Consider the following 19,337-nt stretch of genomic DNA (forward strand, 5'->3'; position numbering starts at 1 on the left):
GGGAAATGGGAGGGAAGGACTGCTCCAATCGACCAACGCGACTTGCCACATCTTGGATGGCTCTCGTATTCTCTTGCGTTTGGGTATCGATGCGCTGCACCGTGGAGAACATTGTGGCAAATTGATCAAAGAACGTAGGAGGGAATTATGGTGGGACTTCGTGTCCCCCTACTGCTGCGGCTGGAACTGAGGCTCGACGAATTCCTGTGCAGGCTGAAACTGGTCATCCTCATCATCTACAGGTGGAGGGTAGTCTGATGGAATGATCCATTGCTCGGGATCGGTCGGCTCAAAACTCCCTATATACTCATGGGGGAGAATGAGGTATGGTTGGTTGTCAAGGATCCACATGGGACCGACGACCGAATCCCGGATGAGTTGCATTCGGCGAAGTGCGTTGCCTTCAAGGCTAGAGGGGCCGGAAGCCTTCTCGAATGGAAGAGTAGAGAGATGAAGTTGAAGCGGTGGCCGGGATGCAATGAGGGTGATTATTCCCCCAATGAAAATGTCTCCTTTGTCCATAGTTGTGAGGTTGTAACACTTGGTGAAGAAAAAGGAGGCAAAATCAGGTCGCGGACCGTTCTCACGAGTCATGCACCAAAGAAAAAATAATTCCGCCTTTGAAATTTGTCCCACTTCGGAGCGAGCGAAAATGGTGCATGTGAGAACTCGATGCGCTAGGCGCAAACATGGGTGGATTATGGAGGAGGCCTTTGACGAGGATGATGAGTATTGTGGCTCGTTGGTAATTTGTTGCCAAAAGTGATGCTCATTGAAGTTTCCGGGCCATGGGTCATATTGGTAATATAGGTTGTCCACTGGAGTGCCCATCAGGGCGTTCATGACCCGATGTGGTAGGGATCGTTTCTCACCAAGCATTTGGAAGGTGACAGTTTGGGCTTCCTCATCGGAATTGAATGTGGCAAGAAATTCCAAGGTGGGTTCAACATAGGTGGCGGCACGGTTATAGAGGAATTGACCCCACCTGATGTTGTTAAATAACGCTTGGACTCCATCGAGCACCCCAAGACTAGCAAAAGATTCCCTATGGAGGAATTTTGTTGACTTGACTTGACGCTTATTTGAAACGAGAAAATCATAAGTTTTACGATCCTCGCGATTCAACAAACGAACGGGGGATCCTTGGATTTTCCCTTCGACCCTCCCTTAGAGGAAGTTGCTCCCGTCCCCGTTTTTGCACGCTTTGACATTTATTCGAGACAAAATTTTACCAATAATAATTTTCAGCCACAATAAAGACACACAATACCAACAGCAAATGGGAAATTGGGATGTAAACAATCAAGTTATAGGAATGAGATTACCCAATTTCTTAGACCCGGGATGAACTAGTGCCACCAAAAAGATTTCGTCAAGACATACCCCAAGCTTGCAATTTTGCTCCGTATTTGACGCTTTAATCGCTAAAACAACCCCACAAACTAGCTTCAAGATGACATTCCGGCGAATGGAGTGGCGGCACCCAGAATTAGACAGAAATTTTTCGTGAGTTTTTGTGGGAAGATTGGTATGACTAGAAAGCTCTTGATGAGAGAAACAAAACCCCGTGTTCGGATTCTCCAATGGTGGCCGGAGTTGGCCGGAAAACGCGAAAGAAGGTGGTGGTGGCGCCCGGAATTCCGCCACAGATCGGACCGGAATTTGGGTGGGGTTTGTAGAGGATGAAAAATGGAGAAGAATGGCGGTGGTTTCGCGAGATTCCGACCGGTAGAACTCCGGGAAAATGGATTTTAGTGAGAAGTGGGTTTAGTGTTCTTGAGCTTCTAGAGAGAGAATGGAGGAATGTGTTAGGTTAGAATGAAGAAGAAGGGTGCTGTAACGCCCAAAATTTCAAAACAATTAAAACTTTTCAAAAACCACTCATTTTAATAACGTTGTTACAAAAGGTTTTCAATACATTATTTAACAGAGTATTTTCCCAGGTTCATATCATAAAACATCAACGCGAGGAACGGTACGATCACGCCTTTGCCTTGCCACAGACTCCTGAGAACCTGAAAACATAAAACCACAACTGTAAGCCCGAAAGCTTAGTGAGATACCCCCAAAATACCAACCACATATACGCCCTTCCAGGCCACGACCTTCCGATCCAAACATATTGCCTTCCGGCCCGTAACATATTGCCTTCCGGCCCATAACATATTGCCTTCCGGCTCATAACATAAAATGCATACATAACATAACAAATCATAGAACGACCCCACATATCGGGTCACACTCCAGATCTAGCAATCATAACACATAATCATATAGCAGTTCACAGTCAGCAATCAATCAACAAATCACATATCATAGCATTGCTCTAAACAAGATACCGGTCTAGTCGGTCACTAGCATAACATTACCCTACGAATCAGTCAACATACTAAATGCATACATACGCCTTTCCAGGCCATGACCTTCCGGTCCAAACATATTGCCTTCCGGCCCGTAACATATAATGCCTTCCGGCCCGTATCATAACAACTGACAACTACCCGGATTTCCATCCGATAAAAGGGTTGGCCTTAGTGCCATAAACCCTAGCGATATAGTGAGGATAACTCACCTCGAACTGCCGACTGAACAGATAGCTCAAGCTGCTCCGATCACTGATACGATCTCCACCTCTGGATAGCCACCAATGCACTGAACTCAAACAATAAACAACAATTACCAAAATACCCCTGGAACCACTGGTCAATCCTTGGTCAAAGACAAGGTCAAAATCAACCCCTGAATGACCCTACTCGCCGAGTCAACCCTAAGACTCGCCGAGTCCCCATACTCAGAACTTCACTCAACCCGCGACCTAACTCGCCGAGTCACCCCAAGACTCGCCGAGTTCAACCACTCTGAGTCCACTCGCCCTTAACTCACCGATTCCTTAAGATTCCCTTTCTACACGTCGAGTATCCCCTTTTTACTCGACGAGTTCCTCCTGGAAGAATCGCGGGGCCACCCCGACTCAACTCGCCGAGTCTGAAGAACAACTCGACGAGTCCCAGTTATTCTTCAAGCTACTCGCCGAGTCTGTTCCTCGGACTCGGCGAATCCATGCCATGCAACCACTCAAACTGCTTCCTAAGGTCAGAACTGCTCCGACCATTCACAGTTCTGGCCTTCCTAATCTGATTCATCACATAAGGTCCTCATTTCGGTGCTCATAATACACCCCAAGACTTATAATTTACATATTGACCTAAGGCATAAGGATTCCAATCCAAAACCTTCACCAATTCCCGAAATGCACAGGCATGGGACATTCTGGACCTCCAAAGGTCCCAATACAGGGTTACAATCGTTTGGGTAACTAGGGTAACCTTCAATCTAGTCACAAAGGGGTTCCATAAACCCTAATTCCATAAACACATCAACATAGCAGAGTATACTCGAATTCTTACCTGAATAATGTGCTCTCTGTGTCCCCAATCCTCAGAACGTGACTCCCTTGCTGTTCCTTTAGCCAAGCCCTTCTCTTCCTTGCACAACCACTCCTTCAAAATCACCAATGGCCTTTAACCTTGCTCCAGATGCACACAATCGATTTAGGGTTCCTCTCAGAAGGCTAAAATGAACAATGACGGCCAATAAGTCCCTTTTATACGTCCCAAACCTGAACGGTTAGGGTTTTCGCTAAACAGCGCCGACTCGCCGAGTCCATATCCGGACTCGTCGAGTCCAGTCGCGAACCCGCGACCAGGTCTGCGATCCTACTCGGCGAGTCTGAGCTCCAACTCGCCGAGTCCCCTCTTAAAACACCCAAAATCATAATTATATCAATATTTGAAATTCCGGGCTGTTACAGGTGCTGGAGGTGTTTAATCTTTGGTCAAGGAAGGTCAAATCCGGGTCAATGTTGGTCAACTCATTAAACCTCTTGGTCAACGAAAGTCAAGGCAGTCAACAGCTCAAAACATCAGTCAAAACGACCAACACGCGGGCTTGGCGCGGGCCGCGCGCTGGCCGCGTCTAGCGTGCTCGAAACATTCTGATCCTTTACGCGGGCGTAACTCGGGCCACGGGCTGGCCGCGGGAACTGGTTTACTCAAAAAAATCTCCAAGTCTTTCGAAAATCCACACGGGTCAGGCGCGGGCCGCGAGCTGGCCGCGGATACTGAATTGAATTTGATTTAATCCCACACGAGCTGGACTCGGGCCGCGGGCTGGCCGCGTCTACTAGCTAGAAAACCTTCTGAACCTTCTGACCTTTTACGCGGGCTGGGCTCGGTTCGCGGGCTGCCCGTGGGCTATGCTGTACATCAAAAATGGGATTTTCCAAAAAACTGATCTTTCAAGCCAAAACGATCCCCGTAAGGCCCGGTATCAAAAATTTGACAAAATTTGAAGTAAAATGGGGATCGATTGGTGAAACCTTTCAAAAATTGGAGTAAAATGATTTTTTAGAATTTGAAAAAATGGTGAAAGCACATTGCTTTCCAAAAATGCCCTTCTTTAACGTCTTTGGCAAGACGTCCTCCTAGCTTTCTTCAACACATCGGGACATCCAAATGGATGATTTCAAGGGCATTAGCACTGAAACCTTCATAAAATGGCTTCAACCGGTGCCCATTGACTTTGTAAATTTGTCCCGTCTTTTCGCTTTGAATTTCCACCGCCCCATGGTCAAAGTCTTAATCACAACAAAAGGTCCAATCCATCTTGACCTTAGCTTGCCTGGAAATAACTTCAATCGTGAATGGTATAGTAAGACCCTATGCCCCGGTTCAAAATGCTTCCGGGTGATGGACTTGTCGTGGAAGAGCTTCGTTTTCTCCTTGTAGATCCTTGTGTTTTCATAGGAGTCGTTTCTCAATTCTTCTAGCTCTTGGAGTTGAAGTTTCTTATGCCTTCCCGCCTCGTCAATGTTGAAATTGCATTGCTTGACCGCCCAAAATGCACGGTGCTCTAACTCGACGGGAAGATGACATGGCTTTCCAAAGACCAACCTAAACGGGGACATTCCTATCGGGGTCTTGTACGCAGTCCGATAGGCCCAAAAGGCATCGTCTAGTCTCAAACTCCAATCCTTCCTTGTCGGATTCACTGTTTTCTCTAGAATAGACTTCACTTCACGATTCGAAACCTCCGCTTGACCATTTGTTTGAGGGTGATAGGCGGTAGAGACACGATGGGTCACGTTGTACTTTTTCAATAAAGCTTCCATCATTTTGTTGCAAAAGTGCGTCTCTCTATCACTAATCAAAGCCCTAGGCACACCAAATCTCACAAACACATTAGATTTTAAAAACTCGATAACTGTTTTGGCATCATCCGATCTTGTGGCTTTGGCCTCAACCCACTTAGAAACATAGTCAACCGCGAGCAAGATGTAAACATTGCCAAACAAAACAGGAAATGGGCCCATGAAATCAATCCCCCATACGTCAAAAATTTCACAAACAAGGATTGGATTTTGGGGCATTTGGTTCTTTTGCGAAATGTTTCCCGTCATTTGACACCGTTCACAACTTTTGCAAAACAAGTAGCAGTCGCGTGACATGGTTGGCCAAAATAGTCCACATTCAAGAACCTTTCTCAAGGTTTGGCTAGGTCCGAAGTGTCCCCCACAAGCAAATTCATGACAAAATTGCAAAATGGATTGGTGCTCTTGTTGGGGTACACATCGCCAAATGATTTGATCGGGACAATGTTTCCACAAATAAGGCTCATCCCACACATAATATTTTGCATCACTTTTCAACTTGTCTTTTTGAGCACGTGTGAATGTGTCGGGATACCTTTTTGTGACCAAAAAGTTAACGATATCGGCATACCAAGGAATAGATTGAGTAAGGGAAAAGAGATGCTCATCCGGAAACTCGTCTCGCAACGAGAGAGGAGTTTTATTTGAAGTGATCCGGCTTAGATGATCGGCCACGAGGTTCTCGCATCCGCTCTTGTCCCGGATTTCCAAGTCAAATTCTTGTAACAGTAGGATCCACCGGATGGGCTTTGCATCTTTCTTTGTCATCAAGTACTTGAGAGCCGCATGATCCGAATACACTATGACTTTGGTGCCAAGTAGATATTGCCGAAACTTCTCCAAAGCAAACACTATGGCCAATAGCTCCTTCTCCGTGGTTGAGTAGTTGCTTTGAGCATTGTCTAGTGTCCTTGATGCATAATAGATCACGTGGGAGGCCTTCCCGTTCTTTTGACCCAAAACGGCGCCTATCGCATAGTTGCTTGCATCACACATGATCTCAAAGGGGAGATCCCATTTTGGTGCTTGCATGATGGGGGCGGATGTAAGCAACTCTTTGAGCTTGTCAAAAGCTTCTTTGCACGCCTCGTTGAACTCGAAATCAACCTCCTTTTGCAAGAGTTGGCACATTGGTCTTGTTATCTTTGAAAAATCCTTGATGAACCTTCGATAGAAACCTGCATGGCCCAAAAAAGAACGAATTTCCCGAACACAAGTTGGGTAAGGTAAGCTTTGAATAACATCAATTTTGGCCTTATCTACCTCAATTCCCTTTTTAGACACAATGTGACCCAAAATAAGACCATGACTCACCATGAAATGGCATTTTTCAAAATTTAGAACCAAATTTGTCTCAATGCACCTTTTTAAAATTTTGGTGAGATTGGTCAAACACTCTTGAAAGGAGTTGCCATATACCGTGAAATCGTCCATAAAAACCTCAATTATGTTTTCAACGTATTCCGAAAAGATACTAACCATACAACGTTGGAAAGTGGCCGGGGCATTACACAATCCGAATGGCATTCTACGGTATGCGAAAGTGCCAAATGGACATGTAAAAGTTGTCTTTTCTTGGTCCTCCGGTGCCACCGGGATTTGGTGAAAACCGGAGTACCCGTCTAGACAACAATAATGGGATTTTCCGGCCAACCTTTCTAACATTTGGTCAATGAAAGGCAATGGGAAATGATCTTTTCGTGTGCTTGCATTGAGTTTGCGGTAGTCAATACATACTCTCCACCCGTTTTGCACACGGGTGGGGACCATCATACCTTTGTTGTTTTCGACCACCGTGATTCCCGTCTTCTTTGGAACGACTTGCACCGGGCTCACCCACTTGCTATCCGAGATTGGATAGATCATCCCCGCATCTAGGAGCTTCAAAATCTCTTTCTTGACCACTTCCATCAATGGCGGATTTAACCTTCTTTATGCGTCCCGTCTCGGCTTGCATTCATCCTCCATTAAGATCTTGTGCATACAAGTGGAGGGGCTCAATCCCTTGATATCCGCAATCGTCCATCCCATGGCTTCTTTATGCTCCTTCAACACCTTGATGAGTTGTTCTTCTTCAAATTCGGTTAAGTGAGTTGAAATGATAACCGGAAGGGTTTCATTCTTTCCCAAATAGGCATACTTCAAGTGTTGAGGTAAGACCTTCAATTCCAATTCGGGTGGTTGAACAAGGGATGGGGGCAATTTTGTATGAGTTGTGGGCAATTCAACTTGCTTGACATCTAATCTTGTGGATTTCTTCATCTCCATTTTATTTACCAACTTCTCAACTTCAGGATCCAAAGAATAAAGTTTTAATTGCTCGGCTAGCTTCCCACAATCGAATCCTTTGCTTAAGATCATCTCCAATATATCACTGTTAGATAACTCGAACAATTCTTGAGTGATTGGCTCGACAACATCAACAAAGTACAAAGATGAAACGTCACTAGGATATCTCATGGCATCATAAATATTAAAACTTATTGTTTCGCCATCAAACTCCATTGTCAAACTTCCCGCATACACATCGTTCTTCGTCCTAGCCGTCTTCAAGAACGGTCTCCCAAGCAATATTAGAGCCGATTTGGAGGACACTTGCTCATCTAGATCAATCACATAGAAATCCGCCGGGAAGACCAATTGGTTCACTTGCACTAGGACATCTTCCAAAACACCTCTAGGAAAGACACTTGATTTATCCGCAAGAGAGATTATGACACCGGTTTCACTTAAGGGTCCGACATTCAATGATTCATACACCGAATAGGGCATGACATTGATAGAGGCACCAAGATCAAGCATAGCACTACTAAAAGTGACATCTCCAATCTTGCAAGGAACCGTGAACATCCCAGGATCTTTGCATTTGGGTGGAAGTTTCCTTTGTAAAACCGCGGATGCGTTTTCATTCATCAAAATTTTCTCATTTCCCTTCAACTTCCTCTTGTTGGTGCAAAGTTCTTTCAAGAACTTTGCATATCTCGGAATTTGCTTGATTGCATCAAGTAGAGGGATGTTTACTTCCACCTTTCGGAAGGTGTCCAAAATCTCTTTCTCCTCCATATTCTTCTTTGAAGTTGCAAGTCGGGAGGGGAACGGTGGTTGAGTGGCTACCGGTGTTACTAAAGGGGTATTCTTCTTTAGGGCTCCGACTTGTGCATCGTTCTTGACTATAGGTTCTTCAATGGGAATGATCTCTATTTCTTCCTCTTCTTCCCTTGGCTTCTTCTTTGAAGTACTTTCTCCGGCTTGTTTGCCACTTCTCAAGGTCACCACATTGACATTTGGGTTCTTTTCGGTTTGAGAAGGGAGTTTACCACGGGATTCCAACTTGCTTATAGATGTAACTATATCTCCCATTTGTGCTTCAAGGTTGGAGATACTAGTCCTTGTCTATTTTTGGAATTGTTGGGTACTAGTGGCTAGAGATTTAACAATGTCTTCAAGAGACATTCCGGAGCTACTTGGTTGAGATTGAGGAGGTTGTTGATGATGATGTGGAGGGTGTGGTTTGGTTTGATAGTGTGGTTGTTGATGTTGGTATTGAGGTTGTGGTGGTGGATAGGACGGTCTAACCAATGCATTTTGAGGCAATGATCTTGAGTTGTAGCTCATGTTGGGATTTGGCTTCCAACTCGAATTATATGCATTTTGGTAAGCGGATGGTTTGTTGTAGTAGTTTTGGAACTCTCCCGTGGCATTCACATGTTCCGCATCTTCTTGAAGGATGGGACACATATCCGTAGGATGTCCCATTGTTGCACATATTCCACAAACCATCACTTGTGGAGTTTGTCCCGTGGCTAGCTTTTGGACAACGGAGGTTAGATCTTTTATTTGAGACTCAAGATTTGATGCTCCCACTTCATTGACTTTGTATTGTGTGTCTCTCTTCATGTCTTGGCGAGGGCCAAAATGTTGTGAATTTGCGGCTATGGTGTTGAAAAGTTGTCTTGTTTGTTGTGGGGTTTTACTAAAGACATCTCCACCACTTGAGGCATCAACTAGTCTTCTCTCCATTGGCAACAATCCCTCATAGAAGTGTTGAATGAGGAGTTGTTCCGGAATTTGGTGTTGTGGGCAACTATAGCACAAGTTGTTGAACCTCTCCCAATAATCATGGAAAATCTCATTTTGACCTTGGCGGATTCCACAAATCTCATTTCTAAGACTTGAGACTCTTGAGGCGGGATAGAATTTATCAAGGAAAGCTCTTGCCATGTCGGTCCATGAGTTGATCGACCCCGGTGGAAGATAGAATAACCAATCTTTTGCTCTATCGGCCAATGAAAAGGGGAATGCCCTTAGCTTGATTTGGTCATCGGTTGACCCTTGTGGCTTCATGCTAGTGCAAATAATGTGGAACATCTTCAAATGCTTATGAGGGTCTTCATTCTCCAATCCATGAAAAGTTGGTAGATGATGGACTAAACTTGACTTCAACTCCGAGCCTCCTTCCAAAACCGGGTAATTGATACCGGTTGGAGTTTGTGTAACATCGGTCTCCATCATTTGCCTCAAAGTTCTTTCGGGAACTTCTCCTCCGTCCGCCATTGCAATTGGTTCAATAATGGGTGGGTTTTGTTGTAGGGGTGGTGTTTCGGGAATTTCTTGGCAAGGGTCGGGACTAGAATCGGGTTCTATATCACTTAATGAAGCGGTTTCAACCTCCGGGTCCCCGTGGGGGTTAGAAGTTTGACCACGTTCAACTCTTTTTTCCTTCGCCAAACGCCTTGCTTCTTTTTCGATTTCCGGATTGTAAATCAAGTCACCTGTACGCTGAGATCTGGGCATAGAGAAACAAATTGATTAAAAATAAACCAATCCCCGGCAACGGCGCCAAAAATTTGGTGGTTGTCGAGGCCAACACAAATAATAACCCTAAATATTACACACTAAAATTGTGTATAGTGGTAAAGGGATCGAATCCACGGAGATTGGTTTAATTTATAACTTTATGATAAATCTCTTTGTAAAAATACTTGTAAAATGACAATAAAAATAAAAGGGGGGGGGGGGGGGGTTGGTGTTTTGATATACTTGAAACAAACTAGAGTTAACTATGATTTAAATAGACAAATGCAACAAAAATAAGAGGTTGATGTAAAATCAATAATGGAGAGATGGTTGACTTAAAGTTTCCTCACTTTGACTTTTGATGAACATATCATTAGAATCCAATGGTGCAATACTTTGATTTAAGTCCTTAATTTGGCTATAGTAATCCAAGGAGCTTGAGATTACCTAGACTTTTCTTAATTGTTGAAATGGCTAGAGAAGCTCATAACAATTTCCTTAGTCAAAGTCACTAATTCCAAATAGCATGTAATTAGTGAAAGTCAACTAGCATTAAGAACCAAAAAGTCACCAAATCCAAGAGGGGTCAAATGCTTTCACCACCGTGTTGGAGGAAATGTTTTTATGATTGTGTGAAGCAAAAACAACACAAAAATCATTTGTTGCTTGCTAATTTGAGGATCATTTACTTAATCAAGAAATTAGACAACTAATCACCACAAACATATTTAAACTCATGAATAAAAACATACTAGTAGTGATAATATGATAAAACACAAAACAATTCCATAAAGATTTAAGAACAAGTTCATGGATTCTTCAACATCCAACAAAAGTTCAAAAGATTCAACAAAAAGTCAACCAAGATTTGTTTAGCCAAGCATGGCTAAACTCAAATGAACAAAGTTAGATGAGATTGTACCAAACATTTGACAAGATTCAAGAGATGAAAATAAGATATTCTTCAAGTGTTCTTGGCTTCCAAAAATGCTCCAAACTCCAGAGAGAAAGTCTCAAAATTGGACCTTCAAGATAAGGCTAAAGAGGCACACCAAACTTCCCAAAATAGAGCTCTTAGCAAAATCCCGAAATTGCCCTAGTCAGGAACCCACGCGGGCCGCGGGGAATCTTACGCGGGCCGCGGGCTCTAACGGGTATTTTTGGGCTTCTTCAAGTTATGGGCCCCCACAGCTAATCCATTGGCCCAGTTCGAATCCAATCAACTCCTAGCCCATTTTTCTTCAATATTTCTTCAATTAAAGCCCAATTTGCTTATCCACATCACTCTAAACTTCCGCAAACTCCCAAATATTGATCTTGCACACTTAAGAATTCTCCCGTGTCTTTCAAATTTAAAGCTCAATTCTTCCAAGACTTCAAGCAATTGACAAGTCCACCCCATGAGTCACCTTCATAGCCATCAAGCACGAAATCCCCAATTCCCTTCAAGCCCAATCGCCTCCCAAGAGTGTCGCCCCGCTAGTTTCCAAGAAAATCTGCAATAATGCTCAAGAAACTAGAAAGTACCCCGAAATGGTCATAAAAATAACAAAAGGGAAAATATGCATGGAAGTTAACTAAAATGCGAATGAAATGTACTAAAATAAACTATAAAAAGAAGTAAATAAAATGAAGCTATCAGGAATTCTACCCAATACTGCCGTTAAACGGGGCTTTTGGTCGCACCCGATTTAGTGGTCGTAATAATAAAAACTAACTTTTCCATTTAAATGGAAATGTGTGTTATGTGTTTTTATTTCTTTTTATCACGAATTAACGGCATATTAAATGTAAACAAATGGAATGTTTATTAAATTAGACGACCTCCAATTAACAGAACTTTATAAACTGGAATATTCCGTTAACGGTAACGGGGAAATGTAACGGAACAACTTGGGTTGTCACAAAGTGAATCGAATCTAAATGAAAGTCGCTATTATCTTTTTGAATCTATTTGTCTTTTGCTTCTCCTTTAGTTTTTAATTGTCCTTTGTTTAAGTGCTTAGTAATTGCTTAAGTTTCTAGTCTTGCAAAACTAGAGAAAACCCCCTGTTAAATATTGTTTTATTTAGATAATAATCTTAGTATTAATTTTAATTGTTTACCGATCCCTGTGTTCGATACCCTACTTACCTGAACTAAACTACTAGTCTATAGGTACACTGCCTTTCGTGGGTTTTTCTTTGTGTTTAAGTTAGTAGGATTAAAACTAGTGCATTTCATATACATTAATCCACCATGCTAAACTTTTCTAAAACTTTCTCAACATACTTTGATTGTGAAAGTTTTATTATACCAGTAACTATGTTCATAGCTATGTTCATGCCCAATATCTTCTAGTAACCCCTATGTCCTTTTTGTAACAACCCAAATTTTTCCAATAAAATTTTTCATTTTTAATTAACAAAATCATTTCCAATGAACATAAAATATCAATAACAATTGTTTTCAAAACCAACAATATCCAATATTTTATTCATAATATCAGAGTGTCCCCAAATAAAATCGCCGAAGAGTGCATGTCGTGTCGTCAAGCCGGGCCCTTGCCCTTAGGCTCCAAAGTACCTGAAACAACCAACAAATTGTAAGTTAATGCTTAGTGAGTTCCCTAGAGCATAGCCCACACAATCCATATAATCACATAATCCATATTAGCTCTATAAGCTACACATACCACATAAGTCATGCATATAAACATATAAGGATGTCATAGAAACCTTCCAAGGTCTTATATCGAGTGCCACTGGAACCCCCATGTGGTCTTAACTACCTGCCATGGGAACCCCCCACATGGTCTTTATTAAGTGCCACTGGAACCCCCACATGGTCTTGACTACCTACCACGGGAACCCCTACATGGTCTTCACTAACCAAAGAAATATCATACGAGCTAGACATGCAAATATATTAGGTTGTTATGGAAACCCTCCAAGGACTTATACCAAATGCCATAGGAACCCCCTCATGGTCTTAATCTACTGCCATGGTAACCCCCGGGGTCTTCCATACAAATGTCATACTGACATACCACATAATCAACAAACAATCCATATATCATATAATGGGTCGGGATTGGTGCCTTGGACCCATTGGTATGGTGAGAAGACTCACCTCTCAAGAAATGATGAAGTGATAAGATAAGTCTCAACTCGCAGATCCAACTCAACTGCCTACAACCATCATGATACTAACTTTGTCAAAATCCCGAAATACCAAAAATACTCTCAAATTCAAACTTGGTCAAACATGGTCAAAGTCAAGGTCAACAGTCCATGCTGACCCCAACTCGCCGAGTTCCTACAGTGTTTAGAAAACCGGGAAAAACCCTAGCCAACTCGCCGAGTTGTCTCATCAACTCGTCGAGTTCACTCAGTATCCAGAAAGCGGGGTAACTCGATCCAACTCGTTGAGTTGACAGAGCAACTTGTCGAGTTTTCCCAGTCTTAACATATTCAGCCCTTTTTAGTCAAATCTAAAGCCCCAAACTACAGATCCAGTCCCCTAGGGTTAAGATAACACGTAAAGTTGATAACTTTACATCCATGCAAGGCATCAAAGGGCTAAAAACGCCTAAACAAGCTTATCAAGGGTCTTAGAGTATGAATGAGGGCCAATAGTTGATAAAGTTGGCAAATTTAAGTGCACAAAGGCCCTGATATATCTAGATCTGAAGCCCAATCTTCATATCATGCTCAAACCCAAGAATAATCCCAAACTAGGCTAATAATGGCCATAAACTTTCATAGAAGAATATCAAAGCAATAAAAGGCCAAGGTTTCGACTTTATACCTCACTGTAGCTGCAACACTGGAGGAAATCCAAGATCTACTGCCTTCTACTCAATCTATCCTCTTCAAGCTTCTAGTTTCTTTCAAATAAGCACAAAAAGTCACCCTCCAAGCTCACACAAACACACAAGAAGGTATAAGGCTCGAACTAGGGTTTCTTTGGACTACAAAGATGATGAGGGAGGCTACAAATGAGCCATAAGCTCTTTATCTAGGGTGCAAAACCCGAAAAATTAGGGTTTTTGTTTCCATCATCTACTCGTCGAGTTGGGACCTTCCAACTCGTCGAGTAGACCCTTCATCCCGCGTCCATAATGATCCCTACTCGACGAGTTGGAGCTCCCCAACTCGTCGAGTCTCAGTACAAAACCCTAAATGTTAGAGAAATAAATGATACCTGAAACAAGCGTTACAAATCTCCCCCACTTGAACTAGACTTCGTCCTTGAAGTCTGCTGATGCAAACAAATCCAGGTAGTGGTCTCGCATCTCATCTTCCGGCTCCCATGTCCATTCGGAGCCTCTTCGGTGTTGCCATTGCATCTTCACTAGCTTCACTTCCTTGTTACGAAGGACCTTAGTTTTCCTATCCAAAACTGCAACGAGCCTCTCAATGTAGTTCAGGCTCTCATCCACCTGAATGTCGTCCAAGGAAATAAACACAGTCTCATCAGTGACACACTTCCGGAGCTGAGACACATGGACGGTGTTGTGAATCTGGCTAAGCTCGATCGGCATATCCAAACAGTAAGCCATCTTGTCCACCTGGGCGGTAATCCTAAACGGACCTATATATCGAGGCCCTAACTTGCCCCTCTTCCGGAACCGAATGACACCCTTCCATGGCGGCACTTTCAGCAAGACGAAGTCTCTCACCTGGAACTCAAGATCCAAGAGACGTCGGTCAGCATAGCTCTTCTAACGGCTCTACGTGACCTGCAGCCTGCCGCACACTTGCTGGATCAACTCAGTAGTCTTAAGCACCACCTTGGTGCTTCCCATGACTCGGTGCCCAACTTCACCCCAACAAAATGGGGTCTTAAACCTCCGACCATACAACATCTCAAACGGGGGTCGGTCTATACTAGCATGACAACTATTGTTATATGAAAACTCTGCTGGTGGGAGGTATGTATCCCAACTCCCTCCAAAGTTCAAAACGCATGCCCGCAACATATCCTCAAGCGTCTGGATCGTCCGCTCTCTCTGGCCGTCTGTCTGGGGGTATGAAATAGGTATTCCGAAATAAGATGAATAGGTGGTTGGTATGAAATAGGTATTCAGAAATAAGATGGAAAACGAAGGTAATGTAATTCACAATAAAGCACTGTAACACCTGGTTCCTAGTACGTATTTAAATTGGGGCTCAGCCAGTCCATACCAATAATGACCTTGTTCCCTCGCAAAGGTATGGGAACCAAGTCCACCAGGTAACGTTCCTCGAACAGCTTCAAAACACAATCCCGGTAGACCTCCGACGCTCGTACCAACCGGTCGTCTGCAATCTCGACCTCTGGAGGGCAATCCAACATGCCTGAAGACTCCGGAAACTTCTTGCTAGGCACAAGAGAGACAAATGATCGAGTGGCACCCGAATCAAACAACACCTGAACTGGGATACCATTCACATGGAACAATCCTAAGCAAGGCACATAATATATCAAAATCACAGCGACATAACATAAAAGCATAAAATAAGAAATCATACCCGTCACCACATCGGGTGCAGCGCGTGCCTCCTCGACGGTCAGCTGAAATGCTCTGCTTCGAACCATTGGAGCCTCCACCTTGGCCTTCCGGCCATCCATAACCTGTGTTGTCGCTGAAGTCGGCGCCACCGCCGGGCCGCCGCTGCTGCTGTCAATCTAGGTAAATTGGCCTTTTTATGGCCCTTATGATTACAATGAAAGAAAATCAGGTCAGATATCTGAATCCTAGGAGTAGAGGCAGTACAATCTCTGCCAAAATGTCCAACCTTTCCGCACTTATAGCAGCCTAAACCCGGCCCAGTGCGACAAGCTCCCTCGTGTGATCGACCACATTTCCCACAACGGTCCCGCCCTGACTAGCCTTTCGGCCTACCATCGGATCCCTTGGGCTTCTTCCCCAAAGCCCCCATCGTCAGCCCCTCCGCTGCCTTCCTCTTCCGGATGTGCTCCAGATCAATCTCCCTTTCCCTAGCCCTGGCAATCATGGAATCCAGGGTAGGGCAAGCTGAGAAACTGACATGCTCTCAGATGTAAGATCGCAGCATGTCATGGTAGCGGGTCCTCTTCATGTCCTCATCACCCGCATACTGGGGCACCAGCAATGCCCTCTGCCGGAACTTGGCAGTGATCTCCGCCATAGTCTCCTTAGTCTGTTTCATATCCAAGAACTCTCTGGCCAACTGTTGAATCTCCACAGTTGGCGCAAACTCCGCCCTGAATCTGGTCACAAAGTCTGCCCAGGTCATAGCCTCAATAGCCAAGGCTCCCAGAGAGTCACCAACCGACTCCCACCAATCTCTGGCCCAGTCTCTCAAACACCCTGCAGCGAATCGGACCTTCGGCCCTTCTGGGCAGAAGCTCGTCAGCTGTGCAGACTCAATGTATGTGATCCATCTCCTAGCAGCAATGGGGTCCTTCACCCCATGGAAATCTGGCGCACCACTCCCTCTGAAGTCCTTAAAGGACGGTGTGTGTGGCCCTGACTGGCTGGTCGCCATGTCACTCCTGAACGCCCTGAGGCGATCCTCCATCAGTTCAATGATCTCTTCCTTGATTGACCCGAAGATAACCAACGTCGCATCAAGGATACCCTTCATGATCTAAGATGTGATGAACTCACGTAACCCATCATCTACATGCTTGTATCATGCGTCCGTGCCCGATCCTGACCCGGATCCTGAACCTCCTGCTCCATGTCGTGTGACCACCATTCTGGAAATAGACATACGATTGCCAGGGTCACATATACCTTTTAGAGGCCTCACACACTTTCCAAGTTTCCAGGTTCCATCTAGGCCCTCCTTGATTCGAGTACGAGTCCTCTGCTTTTAGTAGTATGAGCCCATACTACCTTCCACATCTACCCGTACTTTCCTCAAGGATTGCTTCGACTTCGCTAAGTCCCTTTTACCAATACCCTTTCAACTGACCTCATCTTAGGCTTCCCTAGGGCACTCTCTAACCTACCCTCCGCCATCAGCTGCACTAGGAGTCCCCACCACCTCCCCCTAACTAGCTTGCAGATACTATTACATATTCGTTCCTTAGTTAGTTGAAGATGGCCAGAACCCCCCCCCCCCCCCCCCCCGTAGCACAAAGCAAGCATCATTTGTGCATTGGGTAACCAAAAAAATCAGGCATAACCTACACATGCCATCCTACTGCCGACTAAACAGTCCTAGCATGCAGCTCATATAACATGCATATAAGGCATCCTCCCTAGACCCTTAGCCCTAACTAGCATGAATTCTCATAATCATATATCAGGTACACAAGGCATCCTCCTAGATCCTTAGTCCTATTCTAGCATGCAGTTTTCCGAATCAAAACCATATAACATAACATAGCAAGTATGGGTATCTTGGGGAAAACTTGAGCCCGGCCGGTCGCACGCATCACACACTTCGTCTTTCTTAGAATTTCTCAATTTAGATTTTAGAAAACCATTTTTCTGTAAAAATCTTTCAATCCCTTAATTTGAGTCCAGACACCCCCGAAGGTGTATCCGAATCCCTCAAACCAGGGCTCTAATACTAACTTGTAACATCCCAAAATTCAAGCCCGAAAATTTCATTTTTAAATTAACAATTCCATAAACATTTTTACCAAAATATTGTCAAATAAACAACACGTCACAAAATAATATTGTTGTGTCCCAAACCATAACGTCAAAAGTAATAAAAATCAGAGTACAGTCCCAAAAACTCCTTGCGGAAAACCATGTGTGTGTGATGCGCTGCTACGCCGCCGGCTCCTTCCCCTTCGACGAAGAGGTACCTGAAACCAAAACCAAAACTGTAAGCACAAAGCTTAGTGAGTTCCCCCATCATACCACATACCATACAATATCGTCAGTATCTTTCAATCAGTAACCTTCATCGGTATCTTTCAACCGGTAACCTTCATTGGTATCTTTCAACCGGTAACCAACTTCGGTATCTTTCAACCGGTAACCAACATCAGTATCTTTCAACCGGTAACCAACATCGGTATCTTTCAACCGGTATCCGTCATTGGTATCTTTCAACCGGTAACTGGGGACTATTTCACCCCTACCACTAGCATACAATCAACAGATATAAACATACAGTCAGACATATCTGGGTACCGACCTACCCTTGGGCCCTACGTACCACTGTTAGGGAAACTAATCCCTACTATACACATAACATATCATCCAGTTAAATCTCATAACCAACACATAACCAGACCAAGATAATTATCACAAAGACCATTATCTTCTAAATACCCCTTTTTGGTGGGCCGACATTGTGGCCTTAGACCCACCCCTACTGGAAGGTAACTCACCTCAATGTCGTGCAGTGTTTGAATTATTCTCGGTGCACAAGTCGACTCCCTTCGACTCCTCGATCCCTACATGACAACCTTCAAGTCAACACACAGCAAGTACAACCCTAAACAGGGTCAGTCCAAGTCTAGTCAAAGTCAACTTCAAGTTGACCCGACTCGCCGAGTTGGGCCGTCAACTCGCCGAGTCCCTCACCCTTTACTTGTCCTCATCCATGACCCGACTCGTCGAGTTGGGCCGTCAACTCGACGAGTTCCTCCCTCACATGAACATCGCATGAAACTCATCCGACTTGATGAACAACTCGTCGAGTTCACATTCATCTGATGAACAATTTCTATCCTCGACTCGCCGAGTTGATGAACAACTCGTCGAGTTCATCTTTATCCTTAAGAAGATTGCCTTGGACTCGCCGAGTCTGTTCTAGCACTCGTTGAGTCCCAAGAACTCCAGGTCTAAAATCACGTCCAATACATTGGGTAACTCTTTCTGTCCGATTACAACCCTTCTAACACTCAACTGGGTTCCTATGACCCTCAACAGATATGGGGCTCAAAGCCTCGGACTCGTCGAGTCCCATTAACGGACTCGCCGAGTCAGTCATGTCCACACTCTAAATCCTTGATTTCTGATGTACAACCTTTGATCAAAAGATAGATCCAAGCTTCTATAATCGATCTAGCATGTAAAGTTACAAACTTTACGTGCTTGCATGGGACTTTGAGCTCAAAAAGACATAAAACAAGCTCTTAAGATGCATGGGGCCTTTCATGGGTGCAAAAGCCACTCAAATCTGCCTAGTGACCCCTTAAATGACGTGATTCAGAAGCTTTAACCCCCAACCATGTTTGCAAACATGGCTGGCCACCAAAAATGGCTTATAAAAGCCCTAGATCTCCTCAAAGAGGGATCTAACAAATGAATGAGCATGGTTACAGCTTTTTACCTTCAATGAGCTGTAGAAGGTGCAAAACTCGGGTTCCCTTGGTCTCTACTTGCTTCCTCAAGCTTTTCTCCTTCCTTCTT

The 19,337-nt window shown here is 44.1% G+C and overlaps 1 pseudogene; it reads right to left on the reverse strand.

Annotated features, from left to right (window-relative positions):
• Positions 1-4,561: 4,561 nt before the first annotated feature.
• LOC145098820 (uncharacterized) lies at positions 4,562-14,549 on the reverse strand (annotated as a pseudogene).
• Between the last annotated feature and the right edge of the window lie 4,788 nt (positions 14,550-19,337).

This window comes from Lactuca serriola, chromosome 4 (assembly GCF_051521515.1).
Source record: "Lactuca serriola cultivar US96UC23 chromosome 4, Lser_US96UC23_V15, whole genome shotgun sequence".
NCBI classification, from domain to species: domain Eukaryota; kingdom Viridiplantae; phylum Streptophyta; class Magnoliopsida; order Asterales; family Asteraceae; genus Lactuca; species Lactuca serriola.